At 40.8% G+C, this 26,094-nt stretch overlaps 1 protein-coding gene across 39 annotated transcripts in view; it reads left to right on the forward strand.

Annotated features, from left to right (window-relative positions):
* Window positions 1–26,094, forward strand: part of FOXP1 (forkhead box P1) — a 498,462-nt gene that overhangs the window by 290,549 nt on the left and 181,819 nt on the right. The gene's annotated exons all lie outside the window — the stretch shown is intronic.

Raw genomic sequence — 26,094 nt, forward strand, 5'->3', positions numbered from 1 at the left:
AAAAGTAACAAGTAGCCAGGTTTGCCAGTGTAAGACAGAAAGCCGCCACAATTAAGCAGCTCGGAGAAATGTATGATACTAAATGCAGTAGATTTTGGTTGTTTCAATCATTTTCATTCTACAGGTTTTTACTTGAAGTGAGAATGCCATCAGTGAGAAAGTCACAGCCATGCTGAATTCATTACTGCAGTAGTCACACAAAACCACGGATAAAATTTCAATAACTGCAGGCCATAGTTGAGTAAACAGTTGCACTGAAACTTAATTCCTGTTGACTTTTCCCTCATTCTTCGCCAGGGGCACATTCTGATTCGTAGTGCAAAGACAACAGGGGTTACAGCTTTGATTAATGTAGGACAGTAGAAGAGAATTAGAACCGTAAAATACGTTAGAAGTACATTCAACACCAAGGTCTGCTCTTAAAAAGGCTTCATATCCAAATGAATTAATTACACTGCTTTGATTTGAACACTATGGAATTTTTCAGTCCTGTTTTCACCCCCACCCTCTTTGGGTGATTTATTTTTTCATGTGTCACTAAACAAATATAGCATTTGGTAGACCAAAAATACAGAACTGGGATGTTTCCCCCTTATCACCAAATATTAATCTGCATTGAAGCTGTCACCCCTTTGCATTTGTCAGCGCCTGTCCGTAATCAACCAGAAGGATCGCTGTTGAGTGAGGTAACATCTTAATCTTGTATGTAATGTTCTGTATCTTTCAACAGCCACCCATTTGGTCAATTAAGGAGAGAGACTGATGCATTCCAAAAAGAATTCTGTGGGGTCCTCCAACCCACCCCCAAATGATGCCCAGAACAGCTGGATGTGCTTCCTCCATCATGCTCCCAGGGTCTATCAGACGGGGAGTTAAAGATAGAAATTGATTGGGGGAGAATTTCTTTATGGTGCGGTTTTGTAGGATTCTCATTTGTACTTAGTTTTTACCCTTTGCTTGTATCTCATTTGCCAGTACTATAATAGCTTTTGATTAATATGCTCTCCTCTAGGTTTGCAAAGGCCTTCCTGTTCTGTGTGTTAATTCTACTGTTAATTTGTTTTGATCAGTCTCTTTTCTATTGAGTTTTCTTTTTAAAAAGTGAGCCGTTTGCTTCGTTTATAACACCTCTTTAAAAAAGAGTGCAATATCTAAAGGACTGTCAAAACTAGTGTAATAATGTATCAATCATTGTGTTTTGAAAATAGTTTTAAATGCCGGAAAGAAAAATGTTTTCAGACTGCTAATGCAAGCATTTACAGATATACATACAACACAGAGCATAATGTTTAGATGTTTCTCCATATACAGCATATGCTCTCAGGTCACTTGACAGAATGCGTGCTAGATAACGCTGCTTCAATACAAATGAATGGTTATTTAAATAAAACAGCTATTTCTTAAGAGCATTTCAGTCTAAATGTTTCTTTATGCCACCTGGCATTTGTGTTTTCTGAAAAATAAGCAGAGTAGATTGAGCTTGGCTCCTCTTTGGTTAGCTGGTTAACTGTGCATTCCCATGATGAGCAAGCGAGAGATGCTGCCACGCAGTGCTTTTGGATAAAGCACTTACTTGGATTTTAGAAACTGAACTCTTTTATTAAGTTTGTGATTTTCAAAGACCAACAACATGTGTGTTTTTGAATTATGGAAACAAACCTTTCTTTTAAAAATAATCGTTGATTCAGGAAGTTTGAACAAATTTACAAATCCATTTGCTTTTGTAAATCTTTTAGCATAGAAAAACATAAGGTAATGCTGGTACTCATCACTTTGGAGGAATAAAGTGGATTGTGAGTACTCTTGCAATCAGGGCAGGGATGAGTCTAGTACAAGTACTATACTGTCTTTGTCATTAGTTTGATTCCACTGCAGGAGAGAGTGTAGAGGGAAACTAAATAGGTCTTAGTGCTAATATTTCTTGTAGCATGTTAGATCATCCTTTGAGTAGCAAATTTGGGGCCTAGTTCTGTAACACTCAAGATGAGTAGTCCCGATTAACATCAGTGGCAATACTTGTGGAGTAAAATGCTATCCAAAGAGCAAAGGTGGCAGAATAAGGTCCTTTGTGGAGAGGGCAGCTGGGGAGATATGAAGAGAGATTAAAATTAGAGAGCTGTATGGTAGAGGATGAGAAGAATCAGCACCAGGAATGGACAGAAGGGGTAGTAAGAACACATTCTCACAAGGTATTAGCGCCTCCTGAGAAAGGCAGTGATCCTCCTCGGCTTCTCCTGTGTTCAGTGCGAGTTCAAGATGTTCAGCATCTTTCAGAACTGGCTCTTTTCTCAAACACTGGTTTTGTTGACTGTTTTCTGCCTGTGAGACGTCAAGTAGAGCATCAAGGTAACTTGGAGCATCAGACTCCTCAAGGAGAGCTGAAATAGGCTACTCAAGCAGAGCATTGGAGCAGCCCAGAGGGACTCCCAGTTGCCTAAACAGACAACAGAGGTGAGACAGAACATTGCAATAGGTCAGAGAGGTTTAGACAGAGCAACTGAGAACTGTGGCAATATCACATTGCTCACACAAATCACAACCTGAAGAGTTCAACAAGAACATCTAATGACCGAGGGGCCTTTGAGAGTTACGCTGCCTCAAGGGAGCTGTAATAGAACAGCTCTTGCCTACCAAAAGTAGTGAATAAAGACTTGTAACTGCAGATTTTGTTTTAGTGTGAATGGGTGCAGCTCCGGTTACTTCAATGGAGTTTCTCAGATTTACCCCAATAGGGAATGTGACCCATTGATTCTGAAGAACCATATAACATTCAGTGTAATTTGTTGTGACTTGTTATTGTACATTAAAATGTTATTCATTTATTAATGGAAAGATAAACAATATGAATGGAGTGAAAAGGACAGGACATAAAAGTGAATTCCAGCATATTACAGCAAGACCTGAAGTGCTCTGTTGCATGTGGCAGCAATGCAAACTTCTCTACATCCATAGAAGGTACCAGTTTGATACCATATTTCAAGTACTGCCCCAAGAGTCTAAAGCGCCATATCTTTTGTCTAATCCAAAATCCTTTTGAACTTTTAGGAGGTATGACTTTAATAGTAATTTGTTGACAGATTAGCTGCAGAGATTGCGAAGAGTTTATTTTGCAAAACTGGCAGACTCATATCAGTGTTCTCTTAAGGAAAAAAAACACACATTGCTGTTTTGCAATTGCTTGCATTTATTGACAACCAGCGCTGAGCAGGCAGAATTGGAATGTTTGTATAATGTAAACCTGTAGCTTGCCTGATGCAGTGTAGTGTACTTTTAGGTAGTGCATAGATTACTTGATAAAAAGGGTTACAAGGTGACTGCTTTTATGTCAAAGTAGAATAGCAATATAAATGCAAGTGGTACATAGAGAAACAAGAAGGAAGTTTATATAGAGAATTGCACTTTATGTAAGAAAGTTTCTTTTCATCACTTTGTCTTTTGAACTGGACTGGACTGTAATTCTCAAGTGTCACTTAACTTTCTGAAGAGTTTTTAGCTAAATAGTATGTTTAACCTGTGTCTACAAAAATAAGGTAAGCAGTTTTTTATTGAGCAGAATTTGATAAAATGTTTAATTTTCCATTCATATTTCCTACTTTTACACCTTTACTTACCTTTGAACAAATGCATCTGATAAATTGGCAGACAAACAGAACCCCATTCATATACAAAACATTCACATGAGATGTTTGGGGCCAAATACTGATACCTTACACACAATGAGTAGCTCTCTACTCCATAAGTAGTCTAAGTGACTTCAGTGGGACTGTTCATATAGCCAGGTGCTGCAATGGTAGGGTATCGCAATTTGGCCTTTGGCAGGATTGAGATTTAAGTTTCACACTGAGGAAAACAAGTGTCATAAGGGATGTCTGGTTTCACCAAACTCTTCCATATCAAAAGAAAGAGGAAGATGTGTGGTAAAGTGGTGGTTATGTATATTATTCAGAGACTGCTTTAATTTAGTAAATTAGGAATTTCAAGAGATTATTGTATTCAGTAGACTTTAAGGTCAGAAGAGACCATCATGATCATCTAGGCTGACCTCCTGCACTGTAGCCCACAGAACCTCACCCTCCCACTACTGTAATAGACCCCTAACCTCTGGCTGAGTTACTGAAATCCTCAAATCATGGTTTAAAGACTTCAAGTGACAGAGAATTCACCATTTACACTAGTTTAAACCTGAAAGTGACCCATGCCCCATGCTGCAGTGGAAGGCAAAAAAAACTCAGAGTCTCTGCCAATCTAACCTGGGGGGAAATTCCTTCCTGACCCTCCAGTGTGGCGATTGGTTAGACCTGAGCATGTCGGCAGAGTAGAAGTCACTCAATATATATCAAGAGTACAAATGAATTGAATGTTGTCACATTTTTTAACAACAAATTTACTAACAGTTTCATCTTTTAAAAAACATGAAAGGAGGTTATACATTGCATCAGAAATTTTATGGTCCCACTGATCATGAAGTGGACTTATCTCTTTAGAACAAAACCACTAAAGTAGATCTTTGATAAAAGTCTTTGTTCCATATTGACACAACTGGGTTAGACTAAACTTGTTTGTTAGGCTGTAAGGTAAAACACGTTTTGAGTCACTTTTGTTGGGAAGATATGGGGTGTAATTATTAAACTGCTGTTGTCATTGAAAGAGCCATTTAAGAGTATAGATTAAACTACTTACAAGGCATTAGGATTGTGTCTGGTTTGGATTTTACTACACTGGTAATTCACGATTACAATAACCTCATGAAAGATCAATCTCATTGTAGAGTCTTTTTCAGCAGGGGGAATAAAAGACAGGCTTTCCATACATTGTAACTTAGTGTTTTTATCACTCAGGCCTTCTCCCCCAAGTTCTCCGATCTCCCAGCGTTGACTGGAAGGTGACACTATGTCTTTTTAGTCATTCAAATCTAATAACTTTTAATCTGAAGGTTAAGTAGTGAGATATAAACTAAGAGATGATAATATCAATTTTATGTTCACTGAAGGGCACAATATACCGCTTTCTAGTAGAGGGAAAATTGTGCGTAAAATGTCTTTTGCTTTTTAACAGAAAAGCTCTGGCTCCGCGAGCTCAGAGATGAAGCAGTGCCGGCAAAATTAAAGAAGTTTTAACCTAGAATGGCTGCCTTGCCAGGATTTTTGAACCAATGATTTTTTTTTAATAATACAATTTGTAGCTCTCTTGTCAATGAACCATGCTGAGAACGTTTGTGCAACATTCTTTATCATCTCTGCTACTAGTGTCTTTTGTTATAACCACTTATTGACATCAACAAGACTTAAATTATCTCTTACTGCTGAAGAAGGGTGAGGGGAAACTGCTGCTTGGTTCCACTTGCTGAGCTGTTTTTAGTTTAATTTTGGTTTGTTTCTAAAATCATTGATAAATAACCACATGAGGCTATGGGGCCTCCATATTTGCATACTGTGTGTGTGAGAGAGAGAGAGAGAGAGAGAGAGTGTGAGTGAACTGGGTCATTGGGCATCTAACCATCTGAATTATGTGCACATCTAAATTTAGAAGCACTCTTTGGAAGTCTGCTCCTATAGGGTTTTATGGTATAACTTTTTACTTTTTAAATTAAAATGAAACAACCTGGTAGCAAGTTAGGTTTACATTGACTCTTCAAGGAAATATGATTTTTGAAATATGTGTTTTTGGTTTTGAACCTAGTACATTGATATGAAAGGCCCCCAGTGAAATGACAGGACCATGCTGTTTTTATAGACCCACACTCTGCTTTTGTAAAATTTACATGCCTCTATTTGCTCATTCTTACTCATCAAAGCAAAAAAAGTTATATATTCACCATGTTAGGGGAAAATAAACAAAGGGACATTTTAAAGCTACTATCTACAGCTAGTATTTATCTGCACTGATAGAGAAATTCAGTGGATATAGGATATAAATTTGAAAGTCTGTTTCAAATGATTGATGTTATTAAAACCATTGTAGAGAGGTTCTGTGTACTTATGGGTTGTATAAGTGATGCAACCAAACTTTTGGTCAGTCATGGGGCAAATATAAAAAGGTATTATTCCTGATAAGGTATAATGGGATCTTGAACTCACATAGAACTTTTCTTCATTATGGCCTAGGTACAGCAAGGCTCTTAAGCATGTGCCTAACTTAAAGTGCATGAATAGTCATGTTAAGATCAATGGGACTGTTCATGCTTTTAAAGTTAGGGATGCGCTTAAGGACCAACAAGAATATGCATGGAGTGTTGAATACTTTAAAATAAATTTCACTGCTTGGAAATAGAATATATTTTAAAATATATTGTTAAGGTGGAAGAACAGGCTGCATTTGGGACTCCATTATCACTTTTGGAGGTAGGATAATGTTGCGTTGGTTTTACAGATTTCATCCTACCAATCAGCCTTTGCTTCACAGAGGTCATGTCTTACAAACATGATTTTGGTCCCACTTAACTACCTTTATACCAGTGTAACTCTATGGACTTCAACAGAGTTAGAGCTGATTTACACCTATGTAAATGAGACCAGAATGAAGTTCTGTGATTTTTCTCTTTTTGTGGGCCTGTATTGTGTTCTTTCTCTTCTGGAGCTCCAGCAAGTGAAAAGGAACTCAGCACTAGTTGAACGGAATGTTTGCACAACGACAAGTTACACTGTAAATAGTGAAGCTCTCACATATGGTATGTTTCATGTTTTTTTTATTTAAATTTGATTCACAGTTTCTAACTTACATGCAGAGCATCTCAGGTAAATAGAATTATTATTCTAAGTTAAATGTGTCTGTTTTTTAAAAATCAGTTAAAATAGTGCAATAAAATAAAGTTTTACAGTATCGCAAATGTAATATGAGTATTGTCAGCTGTGTCGCTATTTTGTGAGTTTTGTTAGCCACCATGACTATGTTTTAAAACAAAATTCATTTGGAACTTATTTTAAATTGAACAAGTATTTTATTTTTTCCGTATTAAACCTATATATCTCTAAAGTAAGTGTAAAATCACAGACATTTCTGAGGCCGAGGGTAAGTGTCAGCTTTATTTCAGGTTCAGCTTTTCAATTTATTCTTAATCATATTTCTTGTTTTTCTCTTCAAGGGTTATTTGGTAGTAAAAATAATGCTTTGTAAATACAGGGCTAGTAGTGCTAGATAAAGTTTAGGCCATTTAGATGTGGCTAGGAACTGCACAAATTTAGCACAGTAGCTCTGCCAAAACATTTCAGGTTAAAATTCTAAGGGCTTGTCTACCTGAACACTTAATTTACTGCTGCATGCTAACACCCCAACTTGCCATGAATTAAGTGTCTGTGCGGACCCTGCTGCCACGCACTAAAAATTCCCTAGCGCTGTTTAATTTACTCCCATTTCAGAGCACCCTATTGAACGTAGAGTGCTCAGCAGCAGGGTTCCCACAGGCACTGAGCATGAGACAGGGAAATGCGGGGCACCAGCTTGCCACAAACTAAGGCTCCGTCTATACGTGGAGCTAGGGGTGTGTTTCCAGCTCAAGTAGATGTGCTTGTGCTAACTCTTGTCGAGCTAGCACGCTGAAAATAGAAGTGTGGCCGTGATAGCACTGACAGTGGCAAGCAGCAGCAAGAGCTAGCTTCCTCAAATCCAAACCTGGCCAGACCCTATGGGGACATATTTGGAGTGGCTAGCCCTCGCCACTTCATATGCTACACTGCTATTTTTAGCACACTAGCTGAATTAGAGTTAGTGCGAGTATGTCGACCTGAGCAGGGAATCACACCCCTGGCTCCAGCTGAAGGCACAGCTGAAGATCACGTCTACGCTACAAACTTTGGTCAATGTAAGTTACGTTGGCATAAAACTGCTGTAGTTAATATATTGCTTGTGTGCGTGCATACTTGGCACCTTCTGTTGACGGTGCGCCTACTCACTGGGAGTGCTTTTATCGGTGCACAGTGCAGTGCATCATGGATAGGTATCCCAGTGTGCAACCCACCACCATCTAGCACATTGTTTTTTGTGAAGTTTTGGCAATACATGGTGGGCCAAAATGAGTTGCACAGGGGTAACCGAGAGCAAGGGTTCAACTTCCCACCATGCAACTGTCTCCATCCCATAGTGTTATCCATAGTCCATAATTTTCGCACCTGTTTTCAAACTCCCCAAAACCCATGTGTGCCCCCTCGCTGTCCGCTAACTGGCAGAAGCATGGAGCCTTCAAAGCTCTGCACTGCTGTCATAAGCGTTGCAAGCACAGGGTGCACGAATGTGCAGTACTTGCAGAGCTGCAAGAAGAACCAACTCAATAGGGAACATGACAGTTTCTTGGAGTACAAATTGCTGTGGGACATAGTGAGAACCAATTCAGAGTTGTTGGTGGGGTTCACGGAGCAGCTGCAGGTGGTGGAGTGCTGCTGCTGGGCCTGAGAAACGGGTACTGTTTCCTGTGAAGGAAAGGGGGAAAAGCTGCTGCCAGAGTGGAGTGGAGTGGAGTGGAGTGGAGTGGAGTGGAGTGGAGTGGAGTGGAGTGGAGTGGCTGTCTGCTGAGTTTGAACAGCCAGATACGAGGGTTAGTAGGAGAGCTCAACACAGAGGTATGTGGCTCAGGGAAGGCTTTGAAGAACCAGTGAGCCACAGTAATGCTTTGTGGTGTACTGAGCTCTATTTGGCCCTGCTGTTTAGAGACATGTCGGGAATTGTGTTGTGCTTGTTGTACGTGTGTGACTATAACACTGTCAGTGCACCTATTAATTTTTGCAGTGCTTGCTGTACATTTATGATTATTACACCTTGTTTGTTAGTGATCCTATGAGTTGTCATGCCATACAGTAACATGTACTTGGTTGCTTTCAGAGCTTCTAGGTAGTCTGCAGCATACATTGTGAACTAATGATGAATTATGTTCCAAATAATAGAATTTTATTCTGCAACAAAATCAGGGAAAAGAAAAGTCTGTGCAATTTTAAAGCAAATATATGAAAAACTTAACAAAATAATACAACAGAATTTATGAAGGTGAAAGATCATTCATGTCCATTTTAATTACACATACAACAACTGTGGCTTTCGGAAGTCAGTGCATCTAAAGCTGTGGTTGTTTTTAATGTCCCCCAGGGTGGAGTGGTAGGGGTAGGGGCGTGGCCTCTGATGCCACCTGGAATATTGAGTGGGGTTGTTCAGGGAGGTGCTGCAGTGGAGTTCTCCGTGGACTGCAGAGGGAGGTGAGCCCAAGATTGTTGAACTTGTAGGCCCACAAGAGTGTGCAGCATCTGTGTTTGCTGCCAGAAAAGTCCCATTATGTTCTGGTGCATCCCCCTCTCCTTTTCCTGCTGGGACTCTCGGGCCTTCCTCCTCTCCACTCTTCCTTTCTTCAGGCTGTCTGCAATGTTCATCTTCCAGGCCCCGTGCTCACTGTCTGATGCAGCACTAGCTTGCAGGATCTCATTGAACACGTGATCCCAAGTTCTTGTCTTTCTCCTACGTATCTGGCTCAGGTATTCCATGAGTGTGGAGGGGAACCCCTCAAGGCTTCAGTGGCAGCAGCTGCAGATAAAGCACATGGAAGTACCATTAATTGTCAGTATAGTCACAACAGAAAGCAAAAGTTAAGATTCAGAACTCCCTGCCCTGCCTCCCCTAAAATTTTAAACAAGACATGCTCATTGACACATCTGCTTGAGAGTGTTTGTGCATGGCAAGCCCTGGTGAGCGGGACCCACCAGGGGGTGAGGGAAGCGAGGAGGGAGTTGCTCAGTTGCGTGAAACTATGGGCATACTACTGGCAATGTTTTCCATGAGTGGTGGTGACTTTAGCTGATGTCTCACTCCTGAGGGTAACAAAGGCAGAGAGAGCACATCTGCTGCTGCTGTTCTGAAGCTGCCCGGGCCCCTATGTTGCTAGCCTGTATACTGCAGTGGTGTCTGCCACTGTTCTCTCTGACTGGTGTGGGAAATTATCCTACCGCAGAGGAAGAACTAAGGCTCCAATCCCTAGAAACCTTCAGGAGAAGATTGCTGAGTCCTTCTATGAAAGTTTCATTGAGATCTCTTGAGAGGATTCAAGGGACATTCCTGCGTACATAAACTGCTCCACATGGCTCCCGCTGGCCTAACTCCACAGTGCAGTGAAATGCAGGTAACAACTCTACTTCCGTTGCTGTACCACTCTCTCTTCTAGTACGAGTAAATTAATGAAAAGTCTATTGTTGTGTTCTGTTAGTTGCGAGTGCCCTCACTGTAATGTAAAATAAATTTACACACTTACCTGAGGATCTTTCCCCTACATCAGGCTCATCTGTTCTTGACCGCCAGGGCTGACTGACTGGACTGCAGTGGAGTCTCAAATAGGTCCTGGCTCACAGCATAGCTGGACCCCCCAGTTGCATGTCCCCCATCTCCTGCTCTTCCTCTTCCATTTCCTCCTCATCCTCACTGTTCATGCCAGGGGCCTGTGGCTCGGGCATTTTGGAGGAATTAACAGTGATCTGTGGGGTAATGATGGGGTCTTCGCCAAATATAGCTTGCAGTTCTTTGTAACAGCAGCACATCTGCAGCTTGGCACCAGATCGATTGTTGGCCTTCTGGTAGGCCTGCTGCAGTTCCTCTGCTTTCACATGGCACTGTTGGTGGTCCTTGTTGTACTCGTACTCCTGCATCATCCGTGCAGTCTACTCATAGATGTCCACATTCCTACGCCTGGTCTGTAGCTGTGCTTGCACAGCTGCTTCTCTCCACGGGCCCAGGAGATTCAGTATCTCCTGTCTGCTCCAAGCTGGAGTTCGTCTGGAACATGTAGCCAGCATGGTCAGCTGGGTAGTTGCACACAGCAATGGAGAGCTGCTAGGTGTGCTCTCCAAGCTGGGCAGTCAGAAAAAGGTATTTTAAAAATTCATGGGGCTCTAAAGGAAAAGAGGGCCTGGTCTGGTGAACCTGGCAGCGGAGTTCACAAATGTGAAGAGAGCAGTCAGTGTCAGGCATTGTTGGACAGCTGCTCGAGGACTGTTAGGATCAACGTAGGTAATGCAGTGTCTACCCTTACAGTGCATCAACCTCAGTACATTGACCATGGCTCAGTGCCGCTTGTTGTTACTATGTTGGTGTCACAGGGCACTTACATCAGTGGGTGACACATTTAAGAATTAGACTCGTGCATAACTAGGTTGGTGCAAGGCGGCTTACCTTGACCTGACTTTGTAGTGTAAACCAGGCCTTCGTATCCATGTAGACAAGCCCTAAGACAGACTTACGAAAGCGATGTAGGAAATGGTTCTGATTTCAGGTGGCTTGGGATAATGTTTTGTTGGCATAGTATGGATTATTATTTGAAAAACAGAGAGATTCAGGATGGCAGTCTTTAAGTAAAGAAATGTCATTGGACCCACTTTTGCACAGATGTCAGATGCAAAGGGCATGGAAGGGACATTTTTGCCTTCTAATAGAGTATTGAAATAAGCACAAATGCCTCTAACTTTGAATAAACAGTTTAGCTCAAGCCTCTAAGTTTAACTGTGGGATTTACTAGGTCGACTTATCTTTTAAGAGAGAAAACTAACGCATTTTTGTGCTTTTATACCGACCAGCCTCATTTTTTGATGGGGACAACACAAATGGTTTAGATTTAGAGATGCAGAGTAAGGTCACATTTTGCCTCCAGAATCTGAAGTAATGAGGATTTTATTTCAGATAACATCTTTGGGGTTGATATTTAAAAAACGCAACTTTTACTGGTGTTACACCGATTTACCAGGGGTCATTTATAGAAGTGTTTGTGTGTGTGTGTGTTTGTGTGTCTCTATAGGTTAGGGTTTGGCGTGCTTTATAGGACTTGCCAGAGTTCAGTTGGGATTTTAGTCTCTACTAAATTGTACCTGGACGCTAAATGCAGGCAGCTGGGGAAAAATAACTGCATCTTTTTTGTGCCAAAATCAGGAGGACCACAAATTAAAGAAATGTAAAGGATAAAGTACCTACAGTAAATTTTCCCTACAAAAATTTGTTTTTATTACATCACTGATACAGAAAAATCAAGGGCAACAAGGACTGCAACACTGTTAAAAGGGCAGCTCTTTAGCTGGGCTACTCGCTACCAGACAGCCAATGGGTTGGTTTGTTAAGACTGTGGATGTCATGCAATCCTCTCTACTCATGTCTGCTTTCTGGTGAGCTGAGTGCATTTCAAAATTCTTGTTGGCTGTTCACAAGAGTGGTGTAGACAGAAGAGCAACATTGGATCTGTGGTTATATCCTGCATCATCCTTCATCAGCAACAAACCCCGAGCTTTGGGTTTCTAATTGCTTGCTCACTCAGAGAAGGAAGTAGGGCATTTTTCTTTTTTTAAACTAAGCATTTATTTCAGATTTTCAGTTCTACATAACACAGTAATTGAGTGGTGAAAACATGTCAAATTAGATCTAAAGTGGTTCATATTATGGGGCATTGGTACCCAACATTTTACACCGAAGACAAAAATAAAATTATAGAGATAAATTTTCCCATGTACCTAGGGCCAACGTGAAACCCAGGCACCACTTAAACCCTAAAAATACAGCTTACGGGAGGCTTACATGGGATAGAAGTCTTTTGCTATCATGGGGTGAGTTTCACCCATAATGAAACCTAATCTAATGACCACCAGCCCATGGAAAATCTCAATCTCTGGAAGAATTGCTGTAGAATGTCTTCCACTTTACATTATACTGCATTATGTGCCCACTTGCCTAACATGTTAATGACTACCTGCCAACCCATCCTCCTGCATAAAACTCAGTGAAAGAAAAGTGGGAGGGAAGGGTGTTCTGGCTTTTCTTTTGGAAGCCTAGCTAGAAAAGAATGTTTAGGATGAAAGGGTGAACAATCTAGTTAAGGTGCTGGTCCTTTTGTGGCAGTTCATTAATAAGATTAGCACAGATTGGGCTGGTGGGTTTTCATGGGTGCTGGAAGATAATGCAGTAGTTTCGGCTGACATCTTGCCTACCTTGGGGTAGGTCCATACTTACCCGCCGGGTCGACACGGAGAGTTCGACTTCTTGGAGTTCGAACTATCGTGTCTAATCTAGACGCGATAGTTCGAACTCCGAACGCGCTCCCGTCGACTCCGGAACTTCACCACTGTGAACGGCGGTGGCGGAGTCGACGGGGGAGCCGCAGAGTTCGATCCCGCGGCGTCTGGACAGGTAGGAAATTCCAACTAAGGTAGTTCGACTTCAGCTACGCTATTCGCGTAGCTGAAGTCGCGTACCTTAGTTCGACGACCCCCCCCCCCCCCGTAGTGTAGACCAGGCCTTGGAGTGACAGAATATGGAGTAGATGCTGATGTAGTATGCATTAAACATATACATATGCAGTGTTGTTAAAGCCGTGTCAGTCCCAGGATATTAGAGACAGAAGGTGAGTTAGATATCTTTTATTGGACCAACTTCTGTCGAGCTTATACAGAGCTTACATGGACCTGAAGAAGAGCTCTGGGGGAGCTCGAAAGCTTGTCTCTCTCACCAACAGAAGTCGGTCCAATAAAAGATATTATTTTCCCCACCTTGTCTCTCTATAAACACACAGAATTTTTTAAAAATTACATTAAAAGGAAATTAAGTCTGCAAAATCAAGAACTCGGAAGTTAGAAAATGCGAGTAATAAGCCACTGAACATGGGGTCTTAGAATGGAAAGTGTTAGGTAACCTGAACGAGAGGCATTGCTACCCAGCTCTGCCTGTAATCAGTTGTATACGTATGTAGCCCAAAACTGATAGGTGGGTTAGTTTGTACATTGAGATCAGCCTCTGCACTTCTGTGCATCATTCAGGATCTAAGATTTTGATAGTGTTGCAGCTCTGGATTTGGGAGAGCTGATAGATATTTCAGCATTAGGAGACATTTTAAAAACATTTATAAAAGGCAAAAAGGAAGAGGTTTTATTTCCAAAATGTTTCTATAATGGAAAATATTTAGGTGGCACTCGGCTGTATAAATGTCTGTATGACTGTGGCCCATGCCTGGGGAGCCTTAAGTGACACAAAGAAAGTGCTGAATAGAGATTTTGTTTTTTATTGAGATTTGGCTTATGCCAGAATCCACAGTCCACTTCCCTGAGTGCAGAGGCTCACCAGGAAGTGGGACCCAGCATGGTTCTGTTGTGTGAGGGAACTGATTGGGGGAGTCAGCGTGATAGGTGTATGCTCCCCGTGCAGTGCTTAGCTATGTGGAGTCCCTCTTTACCCCCTGAGCAGGCAGGGCAGAGCCAGTGGGGCAGTTGTGTGGATCTTCCCATCCTCTCGGGAAATGGAGCGTGGTAAAGATTAATACAGCTTTCTCCAGCCAATAGACTTCGGCATCAGTCCTGTACAGAAAACTGCCTGGGGAAATCCCACCGTCTGCCCAAAGCTCCACTGAAGTCAATGGGGTTCTGCACAGCTACGTCAGTCCACTCACATGGTTCTCTTTGCATGATCAAAGCCGTAGTTTAAAGTGACTCGTATAAGGTCACAGAGAGTAAACTGTAGAGCGATAAATAGAACCCAGGAATTCTGAGTCCTGGTCCTAGTCCCCTGTTCTGACTACTGGAGCTCACCCCTCCTGAGCAAGAGCTCCACTTGCAAATTTGAAAAGTGTATAAATATCTCTCTTCACCATTGTCCTTTTTGTGAATTCACTCCATGAACACAGAAAAGGAACAGAGCCAGGGTTTCCGCCCCCCTGGACATCCATCCACCCAAAGCCTTCCACTGATGTAAGTTTAAGTATCCTTATTTTTGCCAAAATTATCAAGTATGACTTTTGTGTAAACATGCCCGTTGTGCAGTGGAACATGGCCTGCCTCCTTTCCGCTACTTTCAGCTTTTCAACTCACATCGTGATCCAAAACATGCCTGCTGAATAACAGGCAGCTTGTTATGTGAAGGGAAAATAGTCTACTTATTCCTACTCTGATCGCTTGCATTCTGTAATACAGGTCCAAAAGAAAAATCCCTCCTTACTCAATAAACAACAAAAAGCAGACTTATCTTTTATAGTGTTCTTGAAACAAATGTAAGGTTATAACACTAAAACAGCTTTTATTAAATCTAGGCATGAATCCATATTGAAGAAATAATCTACTGCTTTCTTTCAGTTTCTTGTCTTTTTAATTAGTGCTAGCAATGGGATTGTTAGCTTTTAAGATATGGTAAATATGGGCCTATTAATATTATTGAACATAATACTTAACAAGGTACAAGAAGTGCTGGTAGCTGTAGATATTTTATAGTCAAGTTGAAAGCAGGCCATTTTCTGTTTGACAATTTTTCCTTTATTACCCTTGTGTTTAGGTACACAGAACATGAAGCCTTAAACTGTAAACTTTTTCCAGGTGTCTAGAACAGCTGTCGCTGACTGACAGGCGTAGGGAATGCATTGTATGTTTTTTCAGTATTGTGTGGCATGTTTGAACCCCTTTTCACAACAGAGAAGTATTTGGAGTTTAAAATATTTCAGACTCCTTATTTTTCTTGAGAAATGATTCACCAGATTCTACAGATTAGGAAGGAGACCTTTTGAAGTTTTTTACTCTGGGTTCAATTCTTTTAACTTGTATAAAGACTGGATTATAAGGGTTTAGCAGTGATTAGCTCTGTTTACAGTATTTTCTTTGCTCACAGAGTAGGGTGCTCTTTTTAGAGTGTTTTATTTTTCAGTGTTTCTGTTGACTAGCTGTTTTTTCTCCTAATTGATTATAAAGACAATTGCTTGGCGTGACACCTAAAAGTTATTGCTCACTAGGGCTGTGTATAGGGACTATGGTAGGAATGTAAAAGATTCATAAATCACAAGTGAAAATATGAATTTTTCCCTGAGGAAAGAGAAGCTCATTTGATATTCTTGTTTGGGGAACCTTCTTTGGCTATGACTTTGAGAGAGGCCTACTGGTTACAGTAGACCATTGCTAGTGAACGTTGATAATCTAGCTAAGTGCAGAAATCACACCATTGTAAGTCAATCCAGACAGCCAAATCCAGGGGCGCTTAAGATTCTCTCTCTCCTGTCCTTATCATTTCTCATCTTTTAATTTGGGTAGGCTGGCTTTTTTCACAAAGCCCAAGGGGAGACTGGAAAACAGTTGTATTTCAAGACACGTTGTGGTCAGCTTTACATGGCTTTTTCACTTGTCTAGTAAGGAGTGTCTCACCAACATGGAGGGACTGACTTTTTCAGTCACTTTTGTTTGGTAATCACAAATAGAAGAGAGAATCACATCCCTCCCAGGGTGGTAAGAACAGCCCAGTTGAAGGAGAAATCAATCATCCCTTTGCTTGGTTGCATCCACTTGTCCTGCCTTTAGGACAAATATTTCTAGTCATCCAAGGAAATCAAAAGTGGAAGCATCAGAACCTCTGTCAATTAGATGCAGCCTACCTAGCCTAAAACATCTGAGCAGTTACACAGAGTAAGTGTTCACAATGGCAAAAGTAGCCCTAACTAGATACCAGGTGCCACATATCTATTAACCAATTGTCTAGATCTTTTTACTACAAAAGAATTAGGGGATCTTTCTTCAAACCTTATTTGGCCACAGGGAACACCATATGAGGATGTGCTATGGAAACAACCCACTTAACCATCCCTTTTTCTTCTTAATCTGTATCAGTAGTTCCCCATTTAATCTGTTATTTCTTCCAGAAGCACAATGTTATCCTCAGGAGGCACATATTTTCATTATTTTCAGTCCAGGAAAGACAGAAGAAACTGGTCTCAAAAACTGTTATCTGCTGAGTGGCTGTCTGATGTCATATAGCTACCAATGTCTTTCTGCCTCTTGCCTTGCATCAAAAAGTCCCTAATGCAGTGGTTTTCAGCCTGTGGACAGCTGGGGGTCTACAGACTGTTTGATTTCCAAAGGAGTCTGCATCTCTATTTGAAATATTTTAGGGGTCCTCAAATGGAAAAAGGTTAAAAGCCACTGATCTCATGCACAAAATGATCAGACCGGTATCTCTTATTTTGTAGCTAACTTCAGTGGTGAGTCTTACAGGTAGGTTCAGGTTCACCTAAGCCTGTTAGAATAGAATCTCAGGCTGTACCGTGATATCAAAAATCCACCATCAGTCCCCCAATGTAGAAGGGCAAAGTAAAGGCTTACTGGGACAAAACCATTGATATTCAATTCACAAAGCCCTGTCCAAAACCCCTAGTAGTCTCCACTGTAACTCTGCGGTCTACAGTATTGGCCAAGTATTCTTCCACAGCAGAGACCAAACCCATAGGATACTGATGGCATGAGATGTATCTGATCAGCACACCCATGGTACTCTACCTATGTCACACAACCTCTTCAGACTCATGTTATGTATAGGAATGGAATAGGAAATAGGATCAATTCACACAGGACGTTTTGAAACCCCTGAGCAGGGCTGGCTCCAGCATTGTTGCCGCCCCAAGCTGCAGCACCAAAAAAAAAAAAAGAAGAAGCCGTGATAGGCAGCACTTCGGCGGCAGCTCTACCACTGCCGCTTCGTTCTTCGGCGGCAGGTCCTTGCCTTCGAGAGGGACTGAGGGACCCGCCGCCGAATTGCCACCGAGGAGCCGGACGTGCTGCCCCTTTCCGTTGGCCGCCCCAGGCACCTGCTTGCTGCACTGGTGCCTGGAGCCGGCCCTGCCCCTGAGGTGAAGGGTTGCTATTGTCCGTTACAACTAAACTGATTTCTTGGTGTGACTGGAAGCACCGGCGGTATAGTAGCTGCAGTGTCACATAGTAGCTGAAGCAAGAGGCTATATTCAGGTTATGTCAAAAGCTTCTAGGCGGTCCAGCATGACCAATATATAACAATACTGTATCTGGAAACAGTGCAACATCCTGACCCTCAAACATCAAAATCCCATTTCTGTTGAATTGCCCGCACATCAAGGATCAAGTTCAGCAGGAGTTGTCAAACTGCCTTGATGGTGAAGAATCCCTTTTGCATCTGATCCATGATGTCAGAAACAACCAGCACCTCACGCAGTCTCCTCTTGGCCTCAGGAGCGAGCTCCTGATATTGGGAACTATGTGTAACTCTACGGCTCAACTTATACAAAGGCCACGTTTCTTACTCATCAGTACGGTTGGGCAAATGGCAAACTTGCCAGCCATTTGTCTTGTAGAAGAACTGGGATCGCTGGAATAGTGCCATGCGCACAGCCAGAGCTGCGGGTCTGTTTCAGCACGAGAAGTGGATGGGAACGCAGCCACTTGTAACACAAAATCACCCTTTTGTGATTTTGTGAAACACCCATCACTGTTTTTGGTAGCCAGAGGATGACTCTGAAAAATGGCATGCGCCTGGCATGTAATATCACAATATCTAAACAAAGCCACCAGGTTTTCAAGATATCTTTGGCATGCCACACTGTAATGCAATAATGCTTTTTCCATGTGCTCAGTGAAGTGTCAGATTTCACTTTTGGGCATTCAGTAATAAGAACCCAACAGCTCGTTCAGATTTGTGTAACAGCGTAATCCCCTAGCAATCACTTGGCACCTCTGCCACTCTCCCTGCATCTACCCTCACTCAGGGGCGGCTCTAGGAATTCCGCTGCCCCAAGCACGGCGGCACGCCGCCGGGGGCGCGCTGGTGGTCGCAGGTCCCGCAGCTCCCGGGGACCTCTTGCAGACATGCCTGTGGAGGGTCCGCTGGTCCCGCGGCTCCGGTGGAGCATCCGCAAGCACGCCTGCAGGAGGTCCACTGGAGCCGCGGGACCAGCGGACCCTCCGCAGGCACGTCTGCGGGAGGTCCACCGGAGCCGCCTGCCGCCCTCCCAGCAAAATGCCGCCCCAAGTGCACGCTTGGCGCGCTGGGGTCTGGAGCCGGCCCTGCCCTCACTTGTTCCTTTGCTGCCTTACCAGGGAGAAATAAGAGCAACTACTGACCTCCTCAAGATGCCTGAACAGCCTACAGATGTACTGCTCACTTATGAAGGGTTGTCCAGCACAATCTTATCCATATCCTTATCCTGGAAAAAGTAACTAATCCCTTAACCTTTGCCTGGGCTTTCATCATGCAAATCACATCTAATCCCTGCAAAGGAGTCCTCTTCCCGCTGTTCACCATTGTCTGCCCCATTAGCAGGCATTGCTTAACTTTCCATAAACTTCTCTTGGTCTCTTCTTCCCTCTGATCTTCTGTGGTGATCCCCTCCTTTTCTGCCATGTACTTGAATGGAGTGGAAAGGTGGGTGGGGGCTGTGTGAGTGGCATCCTGTCCACGAGAGCACATGGCAGGAAAGCGAGGATATGCTGCTCTCTTTCTGATATTAGCCTGCCTCCTGATTTCCTTGTGTAGTAATTGAAGAGACAGGTGGTAGGTGACAATCCTCCAAAAATCATCTACCCCGTTTTCCTCGTGCTCCTCTGTAAGGGCCTGAATCTCCTGCAAAAAGAATCTTGTGGAGGGACTTCCATGTATCATGGCTGGAAATTGTAGGACTGCATGGAGTGTCCTTGGGCATTGTCACTGAAAGAAAGGAAGACTGAAGGCATCTGAAGGAGAGAGGTGAAAGGGAGCGCTGTTTAGCCTGCAAGCCCGTATCAGATTGCCTTTAAGAACCTTCTTTTGACCTGTCCACTCTGTCTCCACACACTATTGATATGATTGACTGAGCCATGAACACTAATTGACTGCATCTCGTGCCCCAAAAGCTGTGTCCCTGCCTGCTGGCAAGGAATTCCATCAGGCATATTTTTGTTTTCTGGAAGTCACAGCTGATGTCTTAACCTGACAGTCAAGACCCAGGATGCCGCCTACCTCTTTGGGCGTCAATCTAGCCCTTTCCATAGTTTCTCCATGTGAGCCTCAATCTTCCAGTCTGTTCTTCCAGTTATATTTTTATCAGCCTGTAACAACTTGTGTGTAGTATATGAGTTGAAATGTTCAGCTGAAGACCTAGGTAGAGGGAAGTGCCAATGCAGTAATGCCTTTCTGTCCAACTCTTCTATCTCTCTATAATGTGCATTTCTCTATAGTAGTTTCTTATTGTAAAAGTCCCACTGTATCTAAAAGGAACTTATTGTTCCGGATATGTCCTGAAATTGGCCTTTTGTAGCATGGAACAAAAGAATATCCAAAAGTTAGCTGAGAGCTCACATACATAGAGCACTGTGGGTTTGTTTTTGATTTGTATTTACTACTTACAGCCCAATTGAATGATTTAGATGTCTAAAAGTAGGTGCTTAAATTTAGGCCTTTAATCAGCCTAATTTGGGTATTTAGGCACTTAAATGTGGGTGCTTAAATGTCCATTTTTGGCATCTAAGTGCTGTTTGAAGTGCCTAATTTTAGACACCAAAGCTTTAAAATTGAACCGTTAATGTCTTAAAAGTTCTGTAATCCAAATTCTGTTTTCAGTTAACCAGTGGAAATCCACTGAAGTCAGTGGAGTTATTCAGGATTCCCACTCATGTAGTTTAAGAACATAAATTGACTTTGTATGTGAAATATTCCTGGGTCTCTAGCATTATAAAGCACGGCTTGTACACTCATTGAGAAAGGACTTATATGCCCAAGTACAAGCTGCTACAATTGGAACAAGCACTGACCAGCATTATTACTCATGTGAAGAATATTTACCACTGACCTTTATATAAAAAGTGTCCTGAGATCATTACATGTGGAAAATATTGATAAATAATTTAAGTATTAGAAAAGTGCTCTTTCTACAAATAAACTTTCGGGTAGTTACTAGTCACAGGCTATTTGTCAACACCCGGCATGCAAATAAAGAGGTGGATCCAATTAACATGTAAAGGGCCTGAAGGACATCTGTAGATAAGGGTTAAACAATCTATTAAAGCTGAACCCATGAACCTGTTTAAACTGCAAGAGTTGTTTGTTCCAATAAAACTTTTGTCTCTGCTGTGTACATATTTTATAGAATGTGTCTTTCATCTACAAGAAACACTTAAAGTCAGGTTTTTAATATAATGTTGGTAGCAAAGTATGAAGGACAGAGGAGGTAACAGAGAAGGCAACTTGCTAATGCAAAAGCAGTGTACTGAAAGTCACTTTTATTTCTTATTTATAATCTACATGCACACTCTGGATAATAGATGACAACGCTCATTCAGTACTTTAACTTCAAAGCAGAGAGAAGGCATGGATGACAGAGCTGGGAGCTGGAACACAAAGGTACTAACAACAAGAGGAAAAATGCCTGTTTACTGGATTGCATTTGTTAGCACGCTGTCTTCAGATATTGTTCCCCCAGGAGTAGTGGGAATATGTGCTGCACGAACAATGATTTAACATCTGAAAATGGTACTTAAAGAGTTTTCTGTCTGGTAGTAATGTGATGAAGGCTTCTGAATGGAACCTGGGGACTTCATTTCTTCTATTTATCTATATGTCTCTCTGGTTTTAGTCAGCGGTAATTGCATATTTAACCCCTTAAATAAGTTTAACCCTCTCGGCACCAACTTTTTTTTTTTTTGGGTCTCACGTCTGCTTTTGTTACAGCACAGCTATGCTCCTTGAATTCCTTACCAAAAAAAATCAAAACGACCACAGAATTTCAGAGAAGTTGTAGCCAGGGAAATGCGTTGAGAATAATACCAAGCTCCACCTCTCTTGTGGAAGGAAAGCAGTTTGAATGTAGATAATAGCAGCAGTGTAAAGTGTTTTAATGGATTCAGTATAGCTGGGAGCCTTGTAGCAGAGAGCGAGCGAGCTGTAATAAGGGAGGAAGTTGTAGATAGTGCTCTAAATCAACAGTATAAATTTGCTGCTTACTTCAGCAGTATAGTTCTTTGCAGCTTTCTCAATTAACACTTATTCTGGGGGGCTTGCTTAATAGCTTATGTGAAACAAATATTAACATAAATTGCTTAATTATATCAAAACCAAGATGAAAAATTGTTTTTAGCTAAGAATACATTTGCAATAAAACATCCTCTAGTTAAAGTAAACGAGCTCTAAGGAAAGCCATAAGATTGTAGCTGAGCTACTTTTACAGTTTATTTTCATGGTATTTAAATTATGACACCAGTGGGTATTTTTAATTAGTGCCTCTTTAAAGTGTGCACTTGTCTACATAAGCCATTTTGGCAAATCTGAGAAATTCATACAGTGGTTGCTGTAAAAGAGGCCAGCACAGCCTACAGGAATTAGAATTAAAAGTTTCTGCAAGCTGTTGTCAACATGACCACATCTCATTAACTTGAAAAATTGAGATTATTTGCCTGAAAGCTTGATTTGACTAACAGTAATCAAATATTAGGCTCAACGGAGAAGGAGGAAAACAGCTTCTCTGTTGTGAACTGTATCTTTAAGTGTTTTGTGGTTCCTTTTAAACAGCTGTGTAAGATTTCTGGTTTGACAAATATAATGGGGGAGAGAAGAAAAAATAGATAGCTTCGAAAATAATCTCCGGGTTCTGACACATTATTTACTAAGTTTACCCAAGATAAATATGACGTGTCTGATACTTTTCCTTAAGTAATTGGAGTTAATTATCTCTTATACTTCCCCCTGAATTATCAAAGTTTAACTACTGATGATGGTCTTCTTCAACTGTTAAATAGGCATGAACCTTGCATTGATATCCTAGATTCATTTTATTGTTTTAACATAAAGATGAAGTAGGTTGCAAAATTGTTCATAAAATCAACCAAGATAGAAAAGTGCTTTTCTTATCTCAATAGCTTGTTAGTTCAATCTGTGGGGGGAAAAAATCTCTTTGGGGCAATAGTTAAAGTATTTGAGAATAGAAAATCTACAGTGCTTGCATTTGAGAGAGTAGAGTAGTCAGAATCTGATATTATATTCTTGTATGTTTTCCTACTAAACGAGAAACAATGTCATGCTTAGGTGTAAACTATGGCACATATTATTTAAAAAGGGTGCAGTTAAACAAAAGAAGATAGTCTTGTGCCTTTTTATGCCTTTGAACTGAGAACATGTGCTGCATTTTACTAAAGGAACATGAGCCTTGAATGTAAGTAACTGGTTTTTGCATTAGGTACTCCCTGGAGGTAGCAGAAAAATATCATGTCCCTGCATGAAATGCGAATGTGAAATCTACCAGAAAGAAATATTTATGACCATTTTATGCTTGATTAGACTTGGATGACATCTGTTAGAAGACAGGGACTGGACAAAGAGAGAGACGCTCGGGGGCAAATGTTAACAGAGTTGTTTAGAGGATGCTGGGGCAGAAGCATCCATTTACTGCCAGGCAAAACATAGGAATTGTGTTAGCAAAAGTGCAGCTGACAAGAATTCACTGTGATGGAGACACAGTAAACCAAGTAGCTGAAATAGTAAAAATACAGCTGCTGATGTTCACTACACTGCCACAATTTATGGTCAGCTATCGCAGCTAAACACAGATACTGTAACTTTCAGGGAGCAGATCCATTAATAAAGTTATATAAATGTGAGTCAGTTCTGCAAAGATGACAGCCTCCCTTTTTGCAAGTGGTGTTCACCATGCCACAGCATCGACCTAGAAGTACTTAAAAATCTTCCTTCTTAAAGACTAAGCAAAACATACTGCTCTGAAATAACCAACCTGATTGTTTCTGTTCCATTACTAACTAACTTACCACTCATACTTTCCCCCTGTAAGCTTGTGATCCTGCTGTCCTCTCTGAATGAATCTTGCTCCTTAGCTGGAATTAATTGTTCATTTGAATGTAAGGGACCAGGTTCTGATCTCCTCCTTTACACCGCGGTAAATCCAGAGTCACTTCATTACAGCCCAATGGAGTTATGCCAGTTTTACACCGGTATAATTGAGATCAGAATCCGGTGCCAATAATTTAATCTTCTCAAATGGTGCCAGTGGTTTAACTTTAAAAGTTTGACAAACATTTGATCAATTGTTAACAATTTAGCTTGAAAGCACATAAATGCTGTTTACTATGTTTGCAGAAATGGTCTTTTATGGCTAGAGGTATGAACACTCACTTCTTTCTGGTTCTTTTCCCAGCTTTCTTTTCCTGTAAATTTTCTCTGTCTGGAATGCTTATGGGAAATGTTATTTTGTTTTTGTTTGCAACAGTTCTGTTGTTTTGATTTTGTCTGAGTGGTATGGAAAACAGTACGTCACTTGGTGTGGGTGTTTTGTCTATTGGCCATTTGGCTATTGCACATATATTTCTCATACTTACTACATGATGACAAGAGAACCCAAATGGCATAATTTTCCAGCTGAATTTTGCTTTCCAGTTTAATAATAGTGAAAGGAAAACAAAGTTAATAGATTTAGCAGTTTTGATACTGCTCACATGCTGATAGATAACTTTAGATTTCTTTTTTCCCGTGTGGTTAAGGAGCTATTTAGACAAAGGTCATATTAATGCATATATCTGTTTCTATAATAAACTGCATAAGGATTATGTTACACATTTTGCATACAGTTGTGAAAAACTGTAATTTAAGTAGCAAAACCCATAAAAGGGTAATAAACAATTTTAATATCATTAGAATGATTAGTTTATGGTTCTTTTAGCCTGTTTTTAGACAGTACAGATTATAAGCTCTACCAATAAATGTCTTTTAATTAAAAATGATTTAAAATAAAATTTTTGATTTGAAAACAGTACACAATGTTCCCAAGATAACTTAGAGGTTATAGCTGAATAGAATTAAATGTAGGATATACTAACTGCTGCTTAGAAATTACAGTGTTAGGTGTGAGCATATTGAAAGAGTATAGAATTTAGCTTTAAGAATAGATAATTTTTTTTGTGTAGTACAGAAATACAAAATGGAAAGTATGATTAATTTTTCAATTTCTCTCTGCAGATATCTAATAATTGTACCCCTGGACAGCCAAAGGCTTCCATTAAAGATTTAAAATGCAAAAGAAAGGTAGAATCAAAAAGATGGTATTTTGGATTAAATAATGTAAAATAACTGTAGGGCAATAGCGAAGTGAAAAGCTATTGGCAAAATAAAAGCTTGGCGCTGACTTTCCTTGAAACATGCTTAAACATTTACACAGATGCATGCATCTTGTTATAACAAGGGTGTTAACAGGAAAAAAAAATTGTAAGGTTGCTTAAACTGGCCATGATTTTCAAATATATTTTTGTCCTTCAGATATTGATTCGCTTAATCATGATGACATAATATAAAAGCATGATACATGGCAATGTGGTATGGACATTCATATAAGTGCATTGATAATGTTACCCAGCATTACGGAATTTGTTAGAAATCCACATGATATATTGTTTTCTTCACTGAGCATCTCCAAATATTGGGAGGGAAGAAAGCACTTTGCAACAGCCACCTGTGAATGTATTTTTTTTCTTAAATAAAGGTAACTTTTATAAGCCTAGAGAAAAGGAACATTGCATTTTTAGTATATAGAAGCTGTCAGAAAGGTCCAGCTGGACTTATCCTCCCTGTTCTGTACTGTCTTTATCACTTTGCTCAGTTCCACATAATAACATCTTCATCTGAGATTGCTGTGGCACAGGGGAACTGCATTTGTTGATCAAATTTGGCTGGATAACACTGTGATCTCGTATCCTGAAGTGCAGAGATGTGCCTGGAATACGTAAGCATAAAGCTAGCCTCTTGATTGATTGATTCTGCCTGTCACAGTACAAGATAACTGGATCAGTAAATACCCTGTGCACTTCAACTTCATCTACACAATCAAAAGTGAGGGCATCATGGGGCTGAAAAACACTGAGGCATGATGGGAATATATACATTTCAGAATGATAGCCAGGAACTTACAAAAAGAGAAAATTCTTGCTGTGTGTTTATACATGAATAACAGTGAATGTTACATTAATTTCTGTAAATTTGCAATGGATCTGATTCAGTGCTGATTTATTTCAACTTCACAGTGGTATAGCACCATTAATGTCAATCGAGTTACACCAGCATCAAACTGGAGTAATACATTGGTGAATCAGGCCCAAGGTTTTTTAGTTAGCCACAAAATAAACTTGTTCACTCTATCGTACCTGAGCGGCATGCTATTTATGAGCTAAAGTCACCATGTTATTTTATTCAATTTATATAAAGATATTCAAGTAACTGAAGGTACTCTGTGTTTTGGCAAAATATTTGACTTTGGAAATTTAAAGTGAATTGTGAATGATTAAGAATGGAAAATAAAATCACAAGTGCGCACACACAAAAACTGCACATGGACAACATTTAAAGAGCAAAAAA

This window comes from Mauremys reevesii, linkage group 7 (genome assembly GCF_016161935.1).
Source record: "Mauremys reevesii isolate NIE-2019 linkage group 7, ASM1616193v1, whole genome shotgun sequence".
NCBI lineage: Eukaryota > Metazoa > Chordata > Testudines > Geoemydidae > Mauremys > Mauremys reevesii.